This window comes from Anser anser, assembly GCF_964211835.1.
Source record: "Anser anser genome assembly, chromosome: Z".
Lineage (NCBI taxonomy): Eukaryota > Metazoa > Chordata > Aves > Anseriformes > Anatidae > Anser > Anser anser.
This window is the reverse complement of record NC_139723.1, coordinates 38048438-38063345: the sequence shown is the minus strand read 5'-3', so window position 1 is coordinate 38063345 and position 14908 is coordinate 38048438. Positions and strand designations below refer to the sequence as shown.

Below are 14908 nucleotides of genomic sequence, written 5' to 3'. Positions count from 1 at the left end.
CTGATCAAATATATCATAGGACCAAACATAAAATAGATCCCCAGGAAGGGATAAAGTACTGTGGAAGAGCCTTGTGTGGAAGCATGGTGCCTCTGCTAGATAGATAGAAGTCCACATCTACTCTAAAGGGAAACTTACTGTGGAAAACCCCACAATTTCAATCTAAAAAAATGTCCATGTGTTGATCCAAGGAATGTCAGGACAAGCTATATTACATATGCTCCATAATCAGCTTTCTAGTCAGTTGTTCCAGTTCTCACTTCTACTGAACACAGCCATATGAGGCAGGGAAAAGTGGATGAAAAACAGTTAAATTGTTGTTATCAGTGTGCAAGATGCTGGGCAATTGCCTAAGCTGGAGGAAAATAATTTAATATTGAAAAACAGTTTGGGGTGGGGGGTGGGGGGTGAGGAGGAGAGAGCAGAGAGGAGAGACAGGAGAGGGAGGGAAACAAAGAAAGTCCTAGAAGGACTAACAAGGATCTTCAACAGATAAAACTAAAAGTAATTATAACTATGTATTTAGTAAAGGACCAAGAATTCCAGTGATATTAATGAAGTTACATTGTGACTATATTTATTTCTTAACAATGAAAGAGGAAGTTCACGTTCAACTCTGGGAGAAAAAATTTGCTAGAACCTTAACTCTGTCACTAAACCTTTGCAGTAGAACTCTTATCATTCTAAGTTATTACAGAGTATTGAGAATTACTCATCAGTAGTGACTTAAAAAACTGCTACCTATTAAAAGGACGTATTGCATGCTAAGTGCTTTAGAATGTTGAATTCAAGATTCAAAGCACAGAGTATGTGCTTTGGTCATTTAAGTTGTTCAATCAGATAACTAATACATTTGTGGAATAATCAGAGCTTCAGGGAGGTTAGAGGCATCCAGGATGCTGATCCATTTCCCCTTACTATATTCTGCAACCCCCTTTAAGCCACTTCTGTCTATGCATGCTACTTACTCTGCCACAGTAGATGCAGCAGTAACATCTGTGCTTTCACTTTGTCTGAGTGTCCCTCAGCCCAATCTTTCTTTTACCCTGGCAAGGAAAATGTTTCCTGACTATTTGATGTTTGAACACTTGGGGACAGTTTCTCATTTACTTTTATCTTCTTGGTTTGTGGCAAGAAATAAGACAACTTCTGAATATGACTGTCCATCATCTAAAGGTGCATTTGGTAAATAAGGAGTTGTTATTGCTCTAAGGCTGAGGTTTATTCTTGTAGGGGTGGAAATCTGTAAGGAAGGGCTATGCATTATGACCTCTGTGGTCAGCACTGTGACAGCAACTCAGAAACCATTCTAATCCATTCTGGTGATCAGGAAAGAATAGCTATACTGAAATATATGTCCTATGTCCTGAAAAGCTATGTCCTGAAAGCTATGTCCTGAAAGCAAAAGGCTTTAAAACACTTTTTTTTTTTTTAATGCCCTTTCTCTTCTACATTAGACTGCATCTCAACACAGCAGAGCATCTGAGTTACAGTCAGTAAGTGCCAAATGTTCCTGTTTTCCCCTCTATGCCACTTTTTTTTTAAAAGCCACTGACATCCTTAAAACCCTCATAAAGGTGCTGCTAAACTGTTAAATCATATTTTGTGCCAGCATGCTTAAGCCTAAGTGCTAATGCCATCCCACAGGTAATGAGTTGCTGAGAGCTGTGTCAGAATAGTGGGACTCCAGGAGGACTAGGTCCTGGAGTTTAGTACCTAAGTCTGATGCAGGCCAAACAAAAAAGAGAGCTGCCTTCAAAAATCATAAGTATACCTCAGTTCCCAAGGTGTTCTGTTCACTTGGTTGAAATTGTAATATTTCAAGTACATTCAAAGATCCATGTGTAGAATGGGCCTAGTAAAAGTTCAAAAGAGCCCCAGAGACTACATTCATGAAGTTTATGTTGTAATGATGATTAGTTAAAGTTACATCTCAGTACAGTTAGAGAGATATCTGATTTTCTGGAGTGTACTCCCTAAGCAAGGTAACTTTCACAAACTCTTGTGTTTTAAAGACAGACCAAGGTTTTCCTGCTCTTTGCATACCTGATAAAATTGAAGAAGGAAGGAACAGCTGTGATCTGACATATACGTAATTAAATCAATTACAGATTTTGCAATTCAGCCATTATAGTTTTTCTACAATGTATATCACTAAACCCAAGAAAAACATGGGATCATGTGTAATGGTACATTAACCAATACTTGTTTTAAGATTAATCCTAATGATGTTGAGTGTGAACATCAAATAAATTTGTTTTTGTTTGTTTGCTTGCTTGTTTCACTGTGAATAAGATAAAATGATGATGTAACACGTAGAAGATGGTCAGTGGTTGTCAATATATGTGATTATATTGACAATATAGAAAAAAAATACTTCAAGTAAAAGGTAAGCTAGCAGTTGACTTCCTCTGAGAAGAGCAAAGTAGTATTAAGGTCAACTCATCACTCCTCTCTTGTCTCTGCAAGGTGGCTTTTTTGGGACAGGGAGAAAAAGGGGAGGAAGAGGAAGGTTTTGGATGGGTTACTTTACCTTTCTTTCTCAGACAAAAGGATAAATTAGAAACATATTAAAGGCATACTATCCCCAGGAAACTGCACTTCTCTGAGATGCTGGAAAAATGTCTGATTCCTATTTTCAGGATTGTGTTTTATCTCAAATGTGTGATACAGTTGGTGGAAGTGACCAATACTGGATAGTCATGTAGGCAGCCCAGTAAGAAGAGATCTCAGAAATGCTGCATCTGAACCTAATTATTTAAAAACCAGGTAGGAATGCCAGATGAGGGTCAACATAGTTCAGTGTCAAGAGGAATTCAGCCTCTTGGCCCTGGATATGACACACTTGGCAAACTGTGCCACAGCTTGAGCTGCTTAGGGTGAGCATGCAGTTTTCCACTAGTGGGGTTGCCCAGGGTTCCATTTAAGGGCCAGTTCTCTTAAATGTTTTCGTAAATGACTTGGATGTAAGAATTGAAGGTGTACTGAGGAAGGGCGGAGCGCTCACACCCGCCCATAGGGACAACTCCTCCAACGGCACTCTCCCGTCAGCTGGGCTGCGATGGTCTCCACCAGGCACGGTGCTTTCTCTAGGAAGTCGGTACACACCCAGACCGAGTGCCCGCCCAAACATGCGGCAGTTCAGGTCTCCGGATGCGGGGAGTGTCTGAGCCTCTTGCTGCCATCGGCGGGGGGCAGAGAGACTGCTTGCGTGAGGTGCGAGCAGGTGGACGACCTGGTCCGCATGGTGGCGGAGCTCAAGGAGGAGGTGCAGAGGTTGAGGGATATCAGGGAGTGCGAGCGGGAGATAGACTGGTGGAGCGACTCCCTGCAGGACCGGAGGGAGAGGGACCAGGATGAGACGCTCCAAAGGGGGGTGGGCCCCCTGCCCTGTCGCCATCGGGCAGAGGGAGGGGACCTGCGAGTTGAGGAGGAATGGAGACAGGTCCCTGCTCGACCTCGCAGGAGATGCCCTCCCCTTCCGGTGCCGCCTTCCCAGGTGCCCTTGAACAATAGGTTTGAGGCCCTGGAGCTGGAGAGACCAGTGGGTGAGGATGAGGTAGGAAGCCTACCCAGGAGGATGCCTGAGGTGAGGAAGTTGACTCCACGCCTCAGGACTGCCTCCACCAAGAAAGAAAGAAGGGTGATTGTTGTGGGCGACTCCCTCCTCAGGGGAACGGAGGGCCCTATTTGTCGGCCCGACCCCACACATAGGGAAGTCTGCTGCCTCCCTGGGGCCAGGGTCAGAGACATTACCAGGAAGCTTCCAAACCTGGTTCGCCCCTCTGATTATTACCCGCTTTTGATAGTCCAGGCTGGCAGTGACGATGTTGAAAAGAGAAGCCTCAAGGCTATCAAACAGGACTATGGGGGGCTGGGACGATTGGTGGAGGGAGCGGGAGTGCAGGTGGTGTTTTCGTCCATCCCTACGGGGGAAGGGAGAGGCACGGAGAGGACATGGAAAGCTCGCGTGGTTAATAGGTGGCTCAGAGGCTGGTGCCAGCACAAAAATTTTGGGTTTTTTCACCATGGGGAGCTTTACTCGGCACCCGGCCTGATGGCCCCAGACGGGTCCCTATCTCCAAGGGGAAAACGGATCCTAGGCCAGGAGCTGGCGGGACTCATAGAGAGCGCTTTAAGCTAGGTAAGAAGGGGGACGGGGCTCAAACAAGGCTTGTTGGAGCTGTGCCGGGGGAAACAATGGCTAGGCCGGGGAAGAAGGCGATGGCCCAGCTGAAGTGCATCTACACTAATGCACGCAGCATGGGTAACAAACAGGAGGAGCTGGAAGCCATTGTGCAGCAGGCAGGCTACGACTTGGTTGCCATCACGGAGACGTGGTGGGACCGCTCCCACGAATGGAGTGCTGCAATGCCTGGCTATCGGCTCTTCAGGAGGGACAGGCAGCACCGAGGGGGTGGTGGCGTGGCTCTCTACATCAGAGAATCTTTTGATGTTGTGGAACTCCAGGCTGGGAATGATAAGGTTGAATCCCTGTGGGTTAGGATCCGCGGGAAGGCCGGCAAGGCTAACTTCCTGGTTGGGGTCTGTTATAGACCGCCGAACCAGGATGAGGAGACGGATGAGGAGTTTTATAGGCAACTGACAGAAGTTGCAAAATCGTCGGCGCTTGTCCTCGTGGGGGACTTCAACTTCCCGGACATATCCTGGAAACACAACACGGCACAGAGAAAGCAGTCTAGGAGGTTTCTGGAGAGCGTGGGAGATAGCTTCCTGATGCAGCTGGTCAGCGAACCTACCAGGGGTGGTGCCCCGCTAGACCTTCTCTTCACAAACAGAGAAGGACTGGTGGGAGATGTGGTGGTCAGAAACTGTCTTGGGCAGAGTGACCACGAAATGGTAGAGTTCTCTATTCTTGGCGAGGCCAGGAAGGGGACCAGTAAAACTGCTGTATTGGACTTCCGGAGGGCTGACTTTGAGCTGCTCAGGACGCTGGTTGGCCGAGTCCCTTGGGAGGCGGTTCTGAAGGGCAGAGGAGTCCAGGAAGGCTGGGCGCTCCTCAAGAAGGAAATCGTGATGGCACAGGAGCGGTCCGTCCCCACGTGTCCAAAGACGAGCCGGCGTGGAAGAAGACCGGCCTGGCTCAACAGAGAGTTGCGGCTTGTGCTTAGCAGAAAAAAAGAGGGTTTATAATCTTTGGAAAAAAGGGCGGGCCACTGAGGAGGACTACAAGGATGTAGCGAGGCTGTGCAGGGAGAAAATTAGAAAGGCCAAAGCTCATCTGGAGCTCAACCTGGCTACTGCCGTTAAAGACAACAAAAAATCCTTTTACAAATATATCAACGCGAAACGGAGGACTAAGGAGAATCTCCATCCTTTACTGGATGCGAAGGGAAACCTAGTTACTAAGGATGAGGAAAAGGCTGAGGTGCTTAATGCCGCCTTTGCCTCAGTCTTTAGCGGCAATACCGGTTGTTCTCTGGATACCCAGTGCCTTGAGCTGGTGGAAGGGGACGGGGAGCAGGACGTGGCCTTCGCTATCCATGAGGAAATGGTTGGCGACCTGCTACGGAGCTTGGATGTACGCAAGTCGATGGGGCCGGATGGGATGCACCCAAGGGTACTGAAAGAACTGGCGGGGGAGCTGGCCGAGCCGCTTACCATCATTTATCGGCAGTCCTGGCTATCGGGGGAGGTCCCAGTTGACTGGCGGCTAGCCAATGTGACGCCCATCTATAAGAAGGGCCGGAGGGCAGACCCGGGGAACTATAGGCCTGTCAGTTTGACCTCAGTGCCAGGAAAGCTCATGGAGCAGATGCTGCATCATGGGTGAATGGAAAAGGAGTGTTGATGCAATACTACTTCTATGTAGGTGCACAGTTCTTTGAAGCTTTCACAGTAAGATCAAGAACAATAGGAACATCTTTAAGGTTCATTCTTAGTAATCCATAATCCGCTAAATAAGATCTCTATATGTTATTGAAAAGATGCATTAAAAAAAAAATTAATTGGCCATTGCAGATTTTTAGACCACTTGCTTGCTATTTTATCACCTCTTACCAACAAACAAACAAACAAAAAAAATACAACAACAAGAGTCAATTCTTTGAAATTGACCATGGCTATCAGGGGAGGTCCCAGTCAACTGGCGGCTAGCAAACATGACACCCATCTACAAGAAGGGCTGGAGGGTAGACCCGGGAAACTATAGGCCTGTTAGTTTCACTTCAGTGCCAGGGAAGCTCATGGAGCAGATTATCCTGAGTGTCATCACGCAGCACTTGCAGAGCAACCAGGCGATCAGGCCCAGTCAGCATGGGTTTATGAAAGGCAGGTCCTGCTTGACGAACCTGATCTCCTTCTATGACAAAGTGACGCGCTTAGTGGATGAGGGAAAGGCTGTGGATGTGGTCTACCTTGACTTCAGTAAGGCTTTTGACACCATTTCCCACAGCATTCTCCTCAAGAAACTGGCTGCTCTTGGCTTGGACTGGCGTACGCTTCGCTGGGTTAGAAACTGGCTGGATAGCCGGGCTCAGAGAGTTGTGGTGAATGGAGTCAAATCTGGTTGGAGGCCGGTCACTAGTGGTGTCCCCCAGGGCTCGGTACTGGGGCCGGTCCTCTTTAATATCTTTATCGATGATCTGGATGAGGGCGTCCAGTGCACCCTCAGTAAGTTTGCAGATGACACCAAGCTAAGTGCGTGTGTCGATCTGCTCGAGGGCAGGAAGGCTCTGCAGGAGGATCTGGATAGGCTGGAGCGATGGGCTGAGGTCAGCTGTATGAAGTTCAACAAGGCCAAGTGCCGGGTCCTGCACCTGGGGTGCAACAACCCCAAGCAGAGCTACAGGCTGGGAGATGAGTGGCTGGAAAGCTGCCTGGCCAAGAGGGACCTGGGAGTATTGGTTGATAGTCGGCTGAATATGAGCCAGCAGTGTGCCCAGGTGGCCAAGAAGGCCAACAGCATCCTGGCCTGCATAAGAAGCAGTGTGGCCAGCAGGTCTAGGGAAGTGATTGTGCCCCTGTACTCGGCTCTGGTGAGGCCGCACCTCGAGTACTGTGTTCAGTTTTGGGCCCCTCGCTACAGAAAGGACATGGACGTGCTCGAGCGAGTCCAGAGAAGGGCGACCAAGCTGGTGAGGGGTCTGGAGAACAAGTCTTACAAGGAGCGGCTGAGGCAGCTGGGCTTGTTCAGCCTGGAGAAGAGGAGGCTCAGGGGCAACCTTATCGCTCTCTACAGTTACCTTAAAGGAGGCTGTAAAGAGGTGGGGGTTGGTCTGTTCTCCTACGTGCCTGGTGACAGGACAAGGGGGAATGGGCTAAAGTTGCGACAGGGGAGTTTTAGGTTGGATGTTAGGAAGTACTTCTTTACCGAAAGTGTTATTAAGCATTGGAATGGGCTGCCCAGGGAGGTGGTGGAGTCACCATCCCTGGAGGTCTTTAAAAGACGTTTAGATGTAGAGCTTAGCGATATGGTTTAGTGGAGTACTTAGTGTTAGGTCGGAGGTTGGACTCGATGATCTTGAGGTCTCTTCCAACCTAGAAATCTGTGATACTGTGATACTGTGAGTGAATTTGCAGATTATACTAAATTAGGAGGAGCTGTTGACTCCCTTGAGGGGGGAGAGGTCTTGCAGAGAGATCAGACAGACTGATCTGTGGAGGGCTGGGTAATCACCAATTGCATGAAGTTTAATGAGAACAAGTGCTGGGTTCTGTACCTGTGACAGGGCAACCCTGGCTATACGTACAGACTGAGGGATGAGATGCTGGAGAGAAGCCCAGCAAAAAGGGATCTGGAGGTTTTGGTTGATGGCAAGGCACATATGAGTCAGCAGTGTGCCCTGGTAGCCAGGAGGGCCAACTTTATCCTGGGGTGCATCAAGCATGGCATTGCTAGCTTGTTGAGTGAACAGATTGTCCCACTCTGCTCTGCGCTTGTGCAGCCTCACCTCGAGCACTGTGTGCCATTTTGGGCACCACAATATAAAAAGGTGATAAAACTATTAGAGAGCATCCAGAGGAGTTATGCAAAGGTGGTGAGGGCTCTAGACTTCAAGATGTATGAGGAGAAGCTGGGGTCCCTTAGCTTGCTCCGTCCAGAGCAGAGCAGGCTGACGGTAGGCCTCGTGGCGGCCTGCAGCTCCCTCACGAGGGGAGCGGAGGGGCAGGCGCTGAGCTCTGCTCTCTGGGGACAGCGACAGGACCCGAGGGAACGGCATGGAGCTGGGACAGGGGAGGGTCAGGCTGGGTGTTAGGGAAAGATTCTGCACCCAGAGAGGGATCGGGCACTGGGACAGGCTCCCCAGGGAAGTGAACATGGCACTGAGCCTGCCGGAGTTCAAGTGTTTGGACAGTGCTCTCAGAGTCATGGTTTGTTTTTTGGGTGGTCCTGTGTGGAGCCAGGAGTTGGACTCAATGATTGTTGTGGGTCCCTTCCAACTCAGGTTATTCCGTTCCTATTCTGTGATTCTAAGGCAACACTAAATACTGAAGTTCAGACAGTCCACCATGGGCTCTTTTGCTAGATCATTCAAATGACCATCAGAACTCTCTGCTGGCAAGGACTGACCACCTTAATTTATCTTAACAAGACGGGGTCAAAGGACACAGCCCAGTGTGCTTGACTTGCAACAGCAAATAAGTGGACCAGCTCAATGCAGTATCAGTGCAATCAGCTAATGGAGGAGGGTGAGAAAATTGCTAAATTTAAAGGTACTAAATCTGGTCACATAAAAGGCTGTTAAAGCCAGTGGAAAAAAATATATATACTTCTTTAACAACTTTATAATGAATTCTTGACTAGGTCAGCTGTCCTTTGCCTCCTATCCTATCTTGATCTATCCTATGACCTGTTTTAATTAGCAGCCCCAAACATATTCTGTTTAAAAAATAATGAATAAAGTGACTTACACTAACACTCAGGAGTTTGGCCCACAAAATTCATCATGGAAGATTCCTGTTTTAGCAGTTTGTAGTAGCTGCTGCAATATCTCCTCTTTCCAGCCACAGATCTGTATCCAAACAAGTTGACAAGGTATGTTGGGAGACATCCATCTACCCTCTAGATTCATCTCTTTTGACCACTGCCACACTCAGACAAATTAAGATGCTAATCTCTATTGTCCCCTGTTGTTGCTCTTCACAGTCTATTATCCTTTTTGGCTTGTGTGGAAAAAATCATTCTCCAGGTAAAAAGCTTTGAAAAAGTAATTAGCCAAAAGTTGTCTTTGTTTTGCCTTCTGTACACCTGCAGAGGTGTACACCTACTCAGTTTCTTGCAACTGATTTTTTTTTTTTTTTCCTTTTCTCCCCCCTAGGTGCCCTGGTCATATGGCAGGAGATGTCTGCAGCATACAAACCGTGTCAGGTACTCAGTTAGCAGAAGTGATTCATATTTTAAGGATGTCAAACATATTCCCAATGTCAGTTCTCAGAGTGAGGTGTGCTGTACAGCAGCATCCTCCCACAGGTGCCAATGGCATTGACACTTCATTAACCAAGATAAGTAAACATATGCAAAGCAAAAAAACAAGCAGTGTGCCCTCGGTGATCAGTGCAAGCAAATTCTAGAAGGCATTTGGGATGACCCACTTAGAGAATGACAGAAAGCAAGTACTCTATGAGACAACCAGTTGTGCGTAAATTGTGAGATATTATACAATAACAGAAGATTGTTCAAACATTCTTAGTTCCCACATATCCTGCATGCATTATAAATATCTGATATATGAAAGTTATTCAATAACTGCAAGTAATAATCATGACTGCATTCCCTACAAAATGGAACTGTCTTCTTAAGAAAATATTTGCACTAGTATGGCCTATTTTTAAAAATAGTCCATTTTATCTTCTTTTTCTTCCATTTTATTATTTTGTGTGGGAGTATGTATTTTTATTTATCTCTTTCCCTTTGATAGTCAATTTTGCTTGAGTTTACATGATTAGTTTATCAATACAAGTGCACACAGCTGTAGCTGAAGAACATCTGAAAGGCATGTCTGTGTCAATGCATGAAAAGGAGAATAAAATATGGTTTTAAAAGGCAAAACCACTGGAGCTGCCAAGACTTTGGCTGTTCAAGCTTTAATTTTCAACTCTTAGTAGCAGACAAAGCTGACAGGATCAGAGCACTTCTCAAGTTTGTTTTCAATCAGGGGAGAAGAGAATGAGGACAGATCACACAAGGCACATTGGAGATAAATGACAAGTTTAAGAGTAAAGTGTGCATCTATGACCAAATTTTAAAAATAAGGTAATGTAAGTGCCATTCAAAACATATAGAATAGCAGAAGGCCTTTAAAGGTGAATTCATCGTTAAAGATGGAAAATAATTTTATTCTCAGCACCAATGGAAATTTCTTATTACTATTATGTGTAGCTAAGTGTAAGCCACTTTCTCTTCTGTCTGTACCCAGGATAAATGAGAAGTAACTCACTGGACTGCAGAGCCTTTCTATTTCCAAAGCCTGTTTCCTCAGCTGTGAAACTGAATTACAGTACCTACCTACCTACCTACCATAAAGCCTGTTTGCTCTGCTGTGGAGCCTTCCAGACAAGGTATGATGGCTGTGCATGGCATTGCATGGAACACTGAGCTGTTACATCTAGCCACAAAAAGTCCTCAGCAGGCAGACAGCATAGGCTGGATGTTACAACCTTCTATCAACTTGAATTGCCATTTTTTTTCATGTGGGATCATTCCCTTTCCCATGAAATTCAGGTATCTGACTGTTCATCCAACTGTGTTCATGCAGACTGCACACTGAAGCTGGAAAACTCTTTGCTGAATTTTTAGAGGGCTTCTTTCTGCCAAAAACATGTATTGCAGTTAGAAGTGAGAATCTCTCTGAAACAACAATCAATTTTAGACACACCTATCCGATTGTGTTCCTCCATATGGGCTGGTGGCTTTCCGGGGTATAATTTCCTTTTCCAGCAGGATTAACAACGGAATGATAAACTCACTAGTCCATTGCATGAGCCCGCTTATCTAGAAGTAATTCAAAAGTGTTCCAGCAACTGAGTAATACTGAAAAGTTAATCTTTTTTATGTTCTGCAGGTAGCATACCGCACCATGTCAAGCAAGCACTTGCTAAACAGACATGTACAAGCAGCCCCAAATATATGTTTATTACTCACTCTGCATGCTGAAATGTACAGTGGAACAATGGAAATGATCCATTTATTGTTGGTTCTCGTATTCTGTTGGCAGCAGCAATATATCCTGATGAATGTGACTTAAAGTGATGGTTAGAAAAACATTGCTCATTTGTTTGTTAAACTGAGTCTAACACCTTACTGCTAGAATTTCTATGGCATTTCCTTCTCCCCATAAGAGAATTTCAGGTCGAAATTCTGTACTTTATTACTCCCCAAACATAAATTTGATAGCCATTGCTCATTATGCCATTTCCCTTGACATTGCTTCTTAGCAAAGGCCAAGTAAGTAGAATTGTGCAAACCGCATTTCAAGAATTTAAAGTGAATGAATTCAGGCCGAAAGTGCAACACAGAAATTACTGAAGCACCACTCTGCTATCAGTGCTGCAGATCATAAACCTTCACTTTTGCTATTGTGCATAAAGAAAGCCTGCTATCCAAAGATGCACATAACCATAGACTCACCTTCACCTATATCATTCCATGACACCAATGAAAAAGATTTCTGTCTTTGACCACAGTTACTTCTCATCTGAAAAAGCACACGAAGAAGTTCTAAAATAAAAATCATTAGAATATATTTAGAGAGAGATAGTAATAAAATGCAGACTTTGAAATAATTGCTCAAATATTAAGTACTTTGTTTTACATCTTCCTTTACTGAGTTACTGAAATAAATCTGACCTCGTTTGCCTTACAGCGGTATTTGTAGGTACTATTTACCCATTAAGACTAATATCTATAATGAAAAGCAGCAGTCATACTATAACTAGTACAGACCAGCTTCATTTTTTTACCTTAGAATTAGTGCTTAATTTGACAATATGAGCTTGATTTTTTTTCCCAGTAGAGTTTTTTTCTTATAATTTGGTCTGTTCATTTTTTTTTTTTTGTTGTTGTTGCTGTTGTTTAGACAAGTACAGCTTCAGTGTTTTATGCAATTATTTTACTATATTTCAGAGTATAACATTTCCATGTCAGCTGTTGGACTAAAACTTGTGTATACTAAGAGAAATTATGCTAAAATAGGTACCTAATGATCAGATGATCAATGCCATGATACATTATTGCACCATAGGCTTAAACTCTCACAGTTTCTGTGTTTGGAATTTTGATAATAACAATTAAGTGTCCTGTCTTACCCAGTAGATTTTAGTTACAGAGACTACTGTTTCAATCTAATACAACTGGAAATGTTTCCTATTATTGTCAGAATTTAATTCTCTTGCCTTTTTCTATAGACATTAGTCAGGCATGTCCTTAAATTTTTTTGCTTCATTGTCTATTAAATAATACCAGTCATGACTTACATTACCAGATGAAAACCCACTGTCTTCTTCTCTTTGCCATAGAATTCTCGAAATAGCATAACTTTGGTATTGGAATTGCATAATTTCAATCAGTTTGATAATGACTGATATGAAATTCCAATCCAAATAGGTTTAATAATTTTAAAAATCCCACTATAAATCTTTAAATGAAATTCAGATAAGGACACACAGATTGCCAGAATCACTAGAAGCTGAAATCCAGGCCTTACACATTTTACTAATGATACATTAAAAAGAATGTATAAGATCTAGTTCCACTATATATATACAAAAAAAATATTTTCTTAGTATCACCAAAATAATTATTGTAAATGCAATATATTTCTTTAGAAATATTGCAATACAGAATATTTTACCTAAATGCAAGTTAGTCTGAAAGCCAATAGTCAAAAAGACAAAGTTGTTACCTATGTATATACAAGTACATAAATAAATCAGAACATATCTTGTGCTACTTACCATACAGAGATTCTGATAAGAATGACTGATATCTTGCTTGATGTTCAGATGATTAATAGTAAGCATGATTAATAAAACAGAATAGAGTAGAGCAGATGTGCAGTCAACAAAAAACACTGTTTGTTGGTAATTTGCCATTTGGGCTGCATTTATCAGATACTGTGCTTCACAAGAATATTAAAAGAGCCAATACTACTAGACTCTAGACTAGGAATTATGAAGTAGAAATAAAGACAGCAAGAAGCAGTGCATCTCCTAGCTCAAAACTCATGACCATATCTCTACCCCAACAAGCAAGGGATAGAAAGAATTGCCCAGAAAATAGCCAGCTATGCAAAGAAAATATTATCAATGTAATTGTGCATATAAACATGTGAAAACCATTGGGAAGATATATCCAATGGACATAAGATTTAATTCTAAATAAAATGCTTAAAGAAGTTGAACATTTTACTAGAAAGGTCCCCAGATGTTAAAACATGAGGGTATGATGTACACAAGATGCATGCAAGAAAGATATTGGCATAATTATTTTAAAAGAACATGGCCAAAATTGGGCTCTTATACATCGTGGTACTAGTAAAAGCCTAGCAAAAGTACTCCTGAATAAAGGAAAATGGAGGGTCTTTAAATATAGAGGCAGAGAGTTTTGTTTACTTGCTTTATTTATTTATGTATTTATTTGTTTATATAAGCAATAAACCATGTTTAGATAAAACAAAAGTTTATTTTCATTTCTAAGGAAGACAAAATTACCAACATTGCCATGCCCAAGAATAAAATAATTAGAAACATCCAAATTACAAACTGAATTAAAACTCACATATATATATATATATTTAAATATTTGATAAACTTGTACGGTAAGCAGAGTAAGGTCCTGAATCATCACACCAGAGAAGCAGAAAACTACCTAAGCAAAAACCTGTGCAGTATCAGGGGATATCAGAGACTTTGCTAAAGATGAGTCTTTCTAACAGCCACCGGGACTTTTAAAGTAGTGGTCATGTGCTGTTTGTCTCACACTACTTTAAAAGTCCCGGTGGCTGTTAGAAAGACTCATCTGCCAATTAAGAGAGGAAGTTTTCAATCACGATGAGATTTTTTTAAAATAAGATATTCAGAACGGCTACTCCTCAGCTAGACATGAAATAAAATATCTTTTTTTTTTTTTTTTGGTTTAAAAATCCTTCTGGGATCTAAAAATAAATAAATAAGGAAGGAATATTTTTCTACCTTCAAATGAATATAGACATTGAGGAATGCATATGGACCAAAAGAAGCCAAGGCAAGCACAGTAGATGACATTGCTGACACTAAAAATATATCTCTTGGAAGAGGCAGAGGTTCTTGCTGGAAGAGAAGATTAACTACCTGTTAAATTCCCTGAGACAGCATTAGTAAAACACAAGCAGGTAAGAAAATATACACATCAATTTTTTCGTTTTTAGATGAAGTATCTATTGTGAAAATATGTCAAAAACCTCACATTTCAACAAAATACAGGTGAAATACTACTTCATGTTATTCCCATGCAAAATAGCTTGATGGAAAACAGTAGCAAAATAATAAAATATCTCCTACAAACATGATGTACTCAGGACTTAATCCCTATTTAGGTATGTTAAATGACAGAACATCACTGGAGAATCATAGCTTGTCACAGCTGACCTCTTTTATTTCTTCAGAAGAACTGTAAAGTCTGCATTAGAAATTAACATCAGAGTAGTTAGGGACTTACTGGTGTATAAAGACAAAGAAGGCAATACAATATAGTCAGAACATGGAGTTTTGGGAATTAATTAATTCTATGAAAAACAGTGCTGTGTCAATCTCTGATGGGAAATAGCTGTCACACACAGCAGAGATCAGTATCAGCCAGACACAGAAGTGCACCTACAACAGCAAAGTGGTATCTCCACATGGCTGGACATAGATGGGCACCTACAACAGCTAAGTGACATCTGCACATGCCAGCAGGAAGAAAATTAAG

The 14908-nt window shown here is 43.0% G+C and overlaps 2 long non-coding RNA genes across 2 annotated transcripts in view; one reads left to right on the top strand and one right to left on the bottom strand.

Annotated features, from left to right (window-relative positions):
- Nucleotides 1–10515, top strand: part of LOC310889437 — a 50719-nt gene extending 40204 nt beyond the window's left edge. Inside the window, exons 2-3 of the long non-coding RNA XR_014576565.1 lie at nucleotides 9282–9331; nucleotides 10380–10515. This is a non-coding gene — a long non-coding RNA (uncharacterized lncRNA). The remainder of the gene's footprint in view (nucleotides 1–9281; nucleotides 9332–10379) is intronic.
- LOC310889436 overlaps nucleotides 1–12753 on the bottom strand; it is a 61882-nt gene extending 49129 nt beyond the window's left edge. Inside the window, exon 1 of the long non-coding RNA XR_014576564.1 lies at nucleotides 11591–12753. This is a non-coding gene — a long non-coding RNA (uncharacterized lncRNA). The remainder of the gene's footprint in view (nucleotides 1–11590) is intronic.
- Nucleotides 12754–14908: the final 2155 nt, after the last annotated feature.